The sequence below is a fragment of the Colossoma macropomum genome, unplaced genomic scaffold (genome assembly GCF_904425465.1).
Source record: "Colossoma macropomum unplaced genomic scaffold, Colossoma_macropomum, whole genome shotgun sequence".
Classification (NCBI taxonomy): domain Eukaryota; kingdom Metazoa; phylum Chordata; class Actinopteri; order Characiformes; family Serrasalmidae; genus Colossoma; species Colossoma macropomum.
Window position 1 is genome coordinate 888,196 of NW_023495660.1, and position 9,127 is coordinate 897,322.

Genomic DNA, 9,127 nt, shown 5'->3' on the forward strand with positions numbered 1-9,127 from the left:
TTTCAGGAGACCGGGCGGCCGACATGTCAGGAGACTAGACGGGCGGTGGGTCAGGCAACTGGGCTGCCAGTTGGTCAGACAACTGCATATCTGACTGGTCAGGCAATTGGGCGCCTGCTGGGTCAAGAGACTCAGAGCCTAGCGTGACAGGGACTCGGAGGCTGGAATGACAGGGGACCGAGGGGATGGGGCCACGGTCAGAGTGGCAGGAGCAGGTGGAACTGCAGGCAGCAGGGCAGGAGCAAATTCCAGGGCAACAGAGAAGCTGTTGGCAGGACAGCAATGATGTTCACATGTGTACACATAATTGCTCCACTACCCAAGGCCACTGGCAGTGATCCTCAGGAGCAGGCTGGACTGGTAACAGGACTGCTCCAATCTTTTCGCAGGCAGAGAATTAAAAATACAATCATAAAATTGGTCAGTTTTTTTTTCTGTTCAACAAAAAAGAAAACAAAATAATTTGGTGTGCTACTATCCCAGTCTTGATTTGTGTTAGGCTTCACCCTCTTAGCACTGGTAGTATTATGTGATTGGGAGTCCTAACTAGCAGGTGGAATTGGAGACAACTAAATTGGGGAAAAATAAATAAATAGCAATTTAACATTTTAATTTTAACACAAAAAAGTGTCATCTGTATAGTAAAACTCAATATTATCTCTCTCTTTCTCTTTCTCTGTCTCTTTCTGTTGACAAAACAATTTTTAGTTAACAACCAGTTGACAGTGAACAACCCTGCAGGCACAGCGCGTCAATTTGGCGTCAGAAAGACGTTGGCTTGACGTCAATCCCCGACGTTGAACAGAGGTTGAATTTTGGTTGAAAATGGAAATCGGGCTGACGCCAAAACCAAATGTTGGCTTGACGTCAACCCCCGACGTTGAACAGAGGTTGAATTTTGGTTGAAAATGGAAATCGGGCTGACGCCAAAACCCAACGTTGGCTGTGCATCAACCTCCAATGTCGGACAGAGCATTTGGGTGCCTTACTCAAGTGCACTACAGTTGCCAATAGGAAGAGTCTGGGATTGAACTGCCAACCCTGCGATTAGTGAACAACCCGCTCTACCACCTATGCCATGGCTGCCCCATCCTAGCTGTGGCCACCTTAACGCCTTTCTGAAAACGTCACCGTCAAAAAAAAAAATAGACCACCAAAAACCAAAAATCAACAACACCTCAAAAACACATCTTTTTCAAGCTGTTCGGGCTGACATCAAAATGCAACGTTGTTCAACGACTTGAATTCAACCTAATTTCAACCATGAATTCATGCTTACATATATATATCATATATTCATAATTGTTCTCAAAATAAGACAGCTGACAAAAGAGTACCAATAAAACATTTGCTTATTTATTTTAGTAAGACAGCAAAAAGACATTTTTCAAAGAGACAGAAAAAAAAACACTGTTAAATTGGATAATTATTGTGTTTCTAACTGTTTTGGATTGGACGTGTAGCCTCCACTGCCAAACTGTCCAGGGGCTTGTTAAAAGGTGGTCTGCCACGGTGCAGGAAATATGTTCTGATCCTTGCTGTACCACTTTTTGACAGCAGCTGCAATGACAAAGAAAAAAACTTATCAGTCTTTGCCTGATGATAATTACAGATTACAATCAGACGAGCCAATTAAAACATTGTTATGGACCATGACATAGGGTGCAGGTAAGTAATTAGCCTAAGCTAGGGCTGCTTATATGCAATGCAGAAAATTAGGATTATTAACGGCCTATTAAGATGTTACTCGTAACTACCCACACTCAAATGCTCTTAAAGTTCAATTGGAAATCAAAACGCATTTTTTTCTTTCTTAACGTGACATATTTCTGAGTGAAACAGACTACTTGGGTGGGAAATAACTGTGGGGAAACTGTTGTCATTTCTGAAATATGATTCATTAACTGCGAAATGCTGGGTAACAGTCTAGCCTGTTAGCATCCATTTTGCTCTCGCTTTTGTTAGACTTCCATGACAAAAGCAAAAGAAAATAACATCTTTTTCTGAAGTTTAACAATTCCATACATGAGTGCAATCGCCTAACATTTGAGCAAGAGATGGACTGTGTATGTCTGTGTAACTGTGCATGTCACTCCTTTACCAGCTAATTTATATATCACCAGTTAAAATATATAAATATATTTATAGATTTCATGTCCACTGATATACATCACATATTGCAAGAGTAGGCCCCCACATATCACTGTATTGGAAATTCCCCAAAAATGACATTTTTAAGCAAAACTGTTCAGTTTTGTTATCTTGTGGGCCTTCCTGCTTTCTAGTGATAAAAAGGTGGGCCTTGAGGTGGACAAGGTTGAGAACCCCTGCATTACAATACTTAAGAAAGTAATGTATTCAAAAAACATTTGGAATAAACACAGAGTATCTGAGAAAACCTCTGCAGTAATTTTTATTTCACACTGTTCCTTACTCTTACTCGTTGGCAGTAAATGTAATTCTTATGTTAATGTTTCATGAAAAAAATTTAATTATTCAAATAAATACAAAAATGATTACAAAATTCTCAACATTACTTTAAACTTTAAACATTACTCTCATGGCCTGTTTCAGTCCACTATCGCTCTTATAATCATGCTACACTTTCACCACAAATTTGCCATATCCCAATAACAAAATCTATTGTATTGCTAATTTGACAGTAACGTGGGTAGCTGTATGATTTTTAGTTAATAATGTTATACGTAACTTGTGGCCAAACACATGTAGAAGTCCAGTACAACACCACTGCTTATCACTTGTGAACATTTACTACTGACTACTGATACTGTTCAGTTTAATCATCCCTCAAAGCAGTTCAGTAACAGAGATTAATAACTGACTCATCACACTGATTTATCAGTATACACCGGTTATGTATTAGACTATATTACAGTCTCATTTGTTCCATATACTCAATTATGCAACATTTGGTTCCGACCTTACAAGCTGATAGGTCGAGAAGTGTTCTAATCGTGCTGATATTTGTGACAACAGCACTGTTTTTTCCACACCAAAACTGTATCACTCCACTGATGTGTTGCCAAGTAACAAGTTTACATGCTTTATGCATGCAAACCTTTTGTATGTTTTGTATTTGTGCTTATACAAAATGAGACATTGATAAGATGGATGATTTTAAGATAACATTTGACCTGCAACCCATTAGGACAGAAGCGTGACTGCAGACGCACATCAAATTCTGAACCTTGATATTTCTACAGTTCTATGGCTCTATTTGTACCACAAAAGGTGAGCTTTATAGTATCAGCAGTTATCTTGGGCTGTGCACAGGGCTCAACAAGCTAGGGCAGGGGTCGTCAACCCAAATGTTGAGAAAAGCCATTTTGGCCTTTCGACAAAAATCAAACCACCTTGGGAGCCACAACAATGTCAATTTTACCATCTGGGCTGTAAATATGTCTCAGTATGTGCTAATGTCGTAGTATAGGCTAAAAAATAAAATATAAACGAAAACACATGCTTAATTTGCTCTGCTTTAAGCTTTAGCTCAGCTATAGCTGCTTTTCTCACATCTCTCGCAGGAAAGTTTTCCACAAAAGGAATAGTTTTTGAAAAATGTCTTTTAAACATTTGATTTTTTAATGAGGCTGAAGTCGCTTCTCATTCGCCAGCTTCATGTTCAAATTTTCATATTCCACCTTAAATGATGCCTGAGGTGCCAGAATGTAACTGTTGCATCATTTAAGGTGGAACGGGAAAATTGGAATGAGAAACTGACTTCAGCTTTGCAACTTTAGTGTTTGGAAGTTTCTTGTTACAGATTGAATGTATCAGGAAACCAGCTGGAGTGTTTATAATTGTAAATAAGTCCATTCATCTCCAAATTATCAATGTTCGTCTTAAATCTCTCTCTTTACCGTTTCTCTAGCTACTAGCTAGGTGATATGGCTGTCTGTGTTGGTATGGTGACCAGCAGTCTGTGTGCCAATCTTCAGAGTGAAAGGGTGAATTAGCAGTTATACATTAACTCCAGTGTTTAAGACCATTTATTGTTAAACTGTGTTGAATGATCAGCAGAGCTTTATTTTCCTGCAAATGAGTAAAAGGAGTAAAAGAGCCACATTGCCAACCCTGGTCTAGGGAATTATTCCCATTGCATAGCAACAACTCATTTGTTGTAGAACTACTTTTTGGCAGAAGGTATTGTCAGTATTAAAGCATATTCAGTATGAAACTCTTTGATTTATTTTGTTTGTTTATTTTGTAGAAACTGTTGTATAAAAGCAATAGAACACTCAAGGTTGTGTGTTATCGCGAATAACATCACGGCTGTGATAATCTAATCATATATCAAATCATAGCCGTGACGTTATTATGCAATAACACACGATCTTGAGTGTTTTATTGCTTAAATAGCCATCAAACAGAACTAGAATTCATGCCTTATGATAATAAGCCACCCCACTGTGTATCAGAACTCAGAACATGCAACATGTATCCATATCTGTAATGTTACAAATGAAAACAAATACAGCTGATACTGATAATCACAACTTTTGGAGGTCAGTGCCACGGCTCACTTCTAAACTAATCCAAACAATAGTGTCGAACGGCAATGAAAGGCGTTTCCATAAAACGAGAACGCCCACATCAGGAACACCCCCTTAACTTTCATTGACTGATGTCTGCAAAATGGCTTCTCTCATTGATGGATATGACTCAATTGTGAAAATACACCAGTATTTGTAAAGACATTACGCATTCTAATTTAATATTGTTTTTACATATTTACTTAATGAGCATTTAAAAATATGCACAAATGTACAGATTTTTATGATTTGTATAGAGTTCTGTCTCGCGGTTTTGTGATCCCCGACTTGAACTTGCAGTCTGAATGCCTATCATTGCTAATGGTAGCTATCAGCAGCATTTTCAGCACAATCTGCTCCAGAGCAAGCACTATTTCAATTAATGTGCAATAATTGATTATAATGTCCCTGATGAAAACCAACATCAAAGCCATTAAGAGTTTCTGTTGGTTCTTGGGGGTTTGTAATGTGTTTGGGCTTTTCTTGATGGGTTGATAATGTAAAGGATCCTAACGATTTAACAGGTGATCTAGTGACAGATTCCAGATACATTTCTAATTCGTCACTTGGAAAATATTGTTCTCTATTGGTAACCATTAAGCTAATTCCCATTAGGGGCAAAAACCATTAGGTTTTAGCTCTAATGGTCCTTATTCAGCAGGGGTTATTGTTGTGCTGCCAGCTTGCAAAATATAACTGAAAGTTGAGTATTGTTGACTTTCAAGCAACCATGTGCTTAATTTCCACAAGTTTTAAGGACCTGATAAAATGTTAATGTAACAGTAAACTTACCAACATCACAATCTAATGAAGGCACTCGTTAATCTTGACCTTAATTATCTTTTTCGTGCTGTTCTGTTCACTCAGGAGCATTACTGTGGCTTTTACTTCAAGCCCACCTGCCCGTGACATCACGTGAGGGGCATTCCTGGGGGGATAGATCACAGAAATGCACACAAGTGGGCTGCATTACCATTACTACTACAAAAAAATATAAATAAATAAATAAAAAATGAAGATAAACCTTTTCAGTTCGTGTACCTTTTGGTTATTTGACAGTCATTTCAAAACCAGCATTGAAAAATGGGAAAATGGGTCAATTCTCATTTTTGGTTTGGTTATTGTCAGTGCAAACACCAAAAATTAGCTTCGTTTTACAGTTTCACAAACTAATCATAAAATAAAAAAAACAAACAAACAACAATTCTTCACAACAAACAGCACAACAGGACCTAAAGCCCGACACAGAGTCTCCTCTCTCAGTGAGAGTTTAGTTTAATGAAACGAAGGCGCTGGTTGTCGGTGCTGCACTCGGAGGACTGAATGGCTTTCTGTCGTAATGAAGGTGTCTTGAAAAAGAAGGAGACACAGGAGAGGCTACAGAATAACACAAATAACACATACATACATTTTAGACTTACAGAACAACATTAACATCATTAAACCACGACAACGTCCCTTTTTACGGGTGCAGAACCACTGCGCAGCTCTGCATAATGAACCTCTAAAGCTCCCTCCTAAAACCAGAGCCAGCGGCAGCTGCCAAAGTATTATAAGAACAATCTGCACACAGGACAGCTCACAGCTTTAATTCTTAAGTCTGGAGCTGTTTACATCTGACAATGTGACATCACAGTATTCATTTTTCTCATCATTATTGGGCAGTGTGACTCATTTTTTCTCTTTGATTTCGCTGTTAAATGGCAGGAGTTCTGTAGAGTCTCTTCCCAGATCACTTAAGATTTTTTCCTGATAGGACATATTTTATTTATTTATTGTTTAAGTGATAGAAAATGTTAAAATGAAATACATTAAATACGACCCCTTATTCCTCTTCTGTTTTTTTTTTATTATTATTTTATGATACGTTTGTGAAACTAAATCGAAACTATTTCTTGATTTTCCACTGACAATAACAGAAACAAAAACTGACCCATTTTTCTGTTTTTCAAAACTGGATTTGAGATGAAAATCGAATGACCAAAAGATACACGGATCCTTTTCCCTGAGACATAAACGCGCCTTGCAAACATGCTCTCAAAATACTCAAGAAAGAGCGGAAGTCTCTCTCTGAGTGAGTGTCTCTCTCCCTCCGAAATAAACAGCAGCTGCCACCGGTCAGTAAAAACGGGTCAGACGCTGCACACACGTCAGTGACGTTTAAAAACGTTGCAACAAACAACCTGCCTGCCTGACTGGCTGCGCTCCAACCAAATGGACCAACTTCACACTACAAACCCCGCATCACAAATCCAGTTTTCCCTTCCAATGCTCCGATACAGGATGCTGGCTAGGCTGACACTGACAAGCTAATATGGCGCTAGCATTAGCCGCTAACGGAAACCTAGCTAGCTTCAGCTTACACTGCCACAAACAACACGCATCGCCTGCCTGTCTGCGCTTCATTCAAACCGTCTGACGTCACAGTACAAACCCACCTGAGCCTCAAAACCCAGTTTACCTCCACTGATTCAGTACAGTGCGGTAGCTATGCTAACACTGACAAACTAATTTGGCGCTAGCATTAGCCGTTAACGGAAACGTAGCTTCAGCTTACACTGCCACAAACAACACGCACTACCTGCCTCTGTGATCCATTCAAACGGTCCGACTTCACACTACAAACCCACCTGAGCCTCAAAAACCCAGTTTACCTCTACTGATTCAGTACAGCACGGTAGCTATGCTAGCTAACACTGCCGGGCTAATTTGGCACTAGCATTAGCTGGTAACAGAAACCTAGCTTCAGGTTAGTCGATCTAAACTTATTAGCTCGACTAAACGTTAGTAAAGCACACATTACTGTACAATCCAAATAAATTACAATTACTTAATACTTACCCAGTTTGCGTGTCAGTGTGTCTGTCTCCATCGGTCTCGGTTCCAATCTTCAGTCTTGTCCGCGGCTTGTCAAACGGCGCCCCGCCCTTCTCCTCCTCCTCACCCAATCACCTGGAACTATTGTGACTTTTGAATTTTGAGTGACCAATCAGTCAAAACATGCCACTCTGTCGCTCTGTAGTGCTGTCACCCGAAATTCGCATCCTGTGGTTATGTGCGTGTCATGCAGCAGGAAAATACATTAGATAAATTTATTAAAAGAGCAAACACCACAGTTTATTGGTAAAACATATTTTAACCATATTTATGTTTGTATAAATATATTTAAGTTTTTGAGCAGTATGTGTATGAAGTTAGTATGAGACATTTTGACAGACTGATTTTGTTTACCCAACACCACAACTGACATCCCACAAAATACCAAGATCTAACGTTGTCTGTATCCCACATTAGAAGCACTTTAGCACTGTGATGTTTAGCAGATGTTAGGTTTTGGTTAGTTAACACTGTGACTTCCCAGTTAGCAAAATTTATCTCATCTTTAGTTTTGTTTTGGCCCAGTTCTGTCTGGGTCCTCAGCCCAGATCTGGTCCATATACTGTAAAACAAGAAGAACTAATTGATGTGGCCCAGATGAGGCCAACACACTATAAAACTAGTACAACTAACAGATGTAGCCCAACTCTGGCCCATATACTGTAAAGTGAGTAGAACTAATAAATGTGGCCCAGATCTGGCCAACATACTGTAAAGTGGGTAGAACTAAGGGTTCTGGTCCAGCTCTGGCCCATATACTGTAGTATATATAAAGGTGTGGGCCACATTTGGCTACCCACTTTAGTCCCCAGCCAGGTGTGGCTCTGCAGGATGCCACATTCATTTATTGCAGATCATGCAAAATATTAGTAATATCTGTGATTAGTATTAGTAATGTTTCTTCTTAATAATCAATAGGTGTGAAAAGCCATTTTAGAATGAAAACTCTATGTTGATTCTTGTTAAATAAATAAAAACAGTAAATGAATGAAGGAAAAAAAGCCTTCACCTTTGTGACAGGTCGTTCTTGAGCAAAGTGGAGTGGCCACTGAAATACAGGCTAAATCTGACATCTACCTTGGAGCACTGTTCAAATGGGTTTAGAATGTAATTTCACAGACATTTTATTTTAAATCAGAGATGGCAAACATGTCTTAAAAAAACATACTTAAGTGGTCTGTGGAATAAAAAAACATTTGTGTATGTCCCTGAAGTATAGGTGTCAACCCATTTAATGTGCCTTCATAAAATACATGCATACATGAGATCAAGCCAACTGTGTATGAGACACTGTTTCACGGTTTTATTTGATAAACAACTATGTTTTCTGATTCTGTCTGCAATAATCCGTATGATTACTGGAGGATTTTTTCCACAGTAAACAAATACAAAGCTGGATAAAGCAAAACCTGCCCACTTCCTGATACCTAAGAAAAGAGGAAAAGCATTCAACTATTACTTACTTCTTTAACTGATTTCCAGATAACATAGTTTTGTGTCAAACTGTACAACAAGTCCCTTTACCTAGTAATATGGAATAACACCACCAACACCATCAGCATTTCCAACAGATCCCTGTACAGACTGAATATGCTCCGTCACTTTGGTAGTTGTTTCACTGTAAGCAGTCACAGAGCTCCAATAACAGCTTGTCTGGAATACATGGGTTTTACTTTAGAAACTGAATAATGAGGCAA

The 9,127-nt window shown here is 38.9% G+C and overlaps 1 long non-coding RNA gene across 1 annotated transcript; it reads right to left on the reverse strand.

Annotated features, from left to right (window-relative positions):
• Nucleotides 1–1,334: 1,334 nt before the first annotated feature.
• Nucleotides 1,335–7,490, reverse strand: LOC118802714. The gene is made up of 3 exons (XR_005006771.1): nucleotides 7,395–7,490; nucleotides 5,346–5,481; nucleotides 1,335–1,560 (listed from the first exon to the last, which is right to left on the reverse strand). It is a non-coding gene; the product is annotated as an uncharacterized LOC118802714 (long non-coding RNA).
• Nucleotides 7,491–9,127: the final 1,637 nt, after the last annotated feature.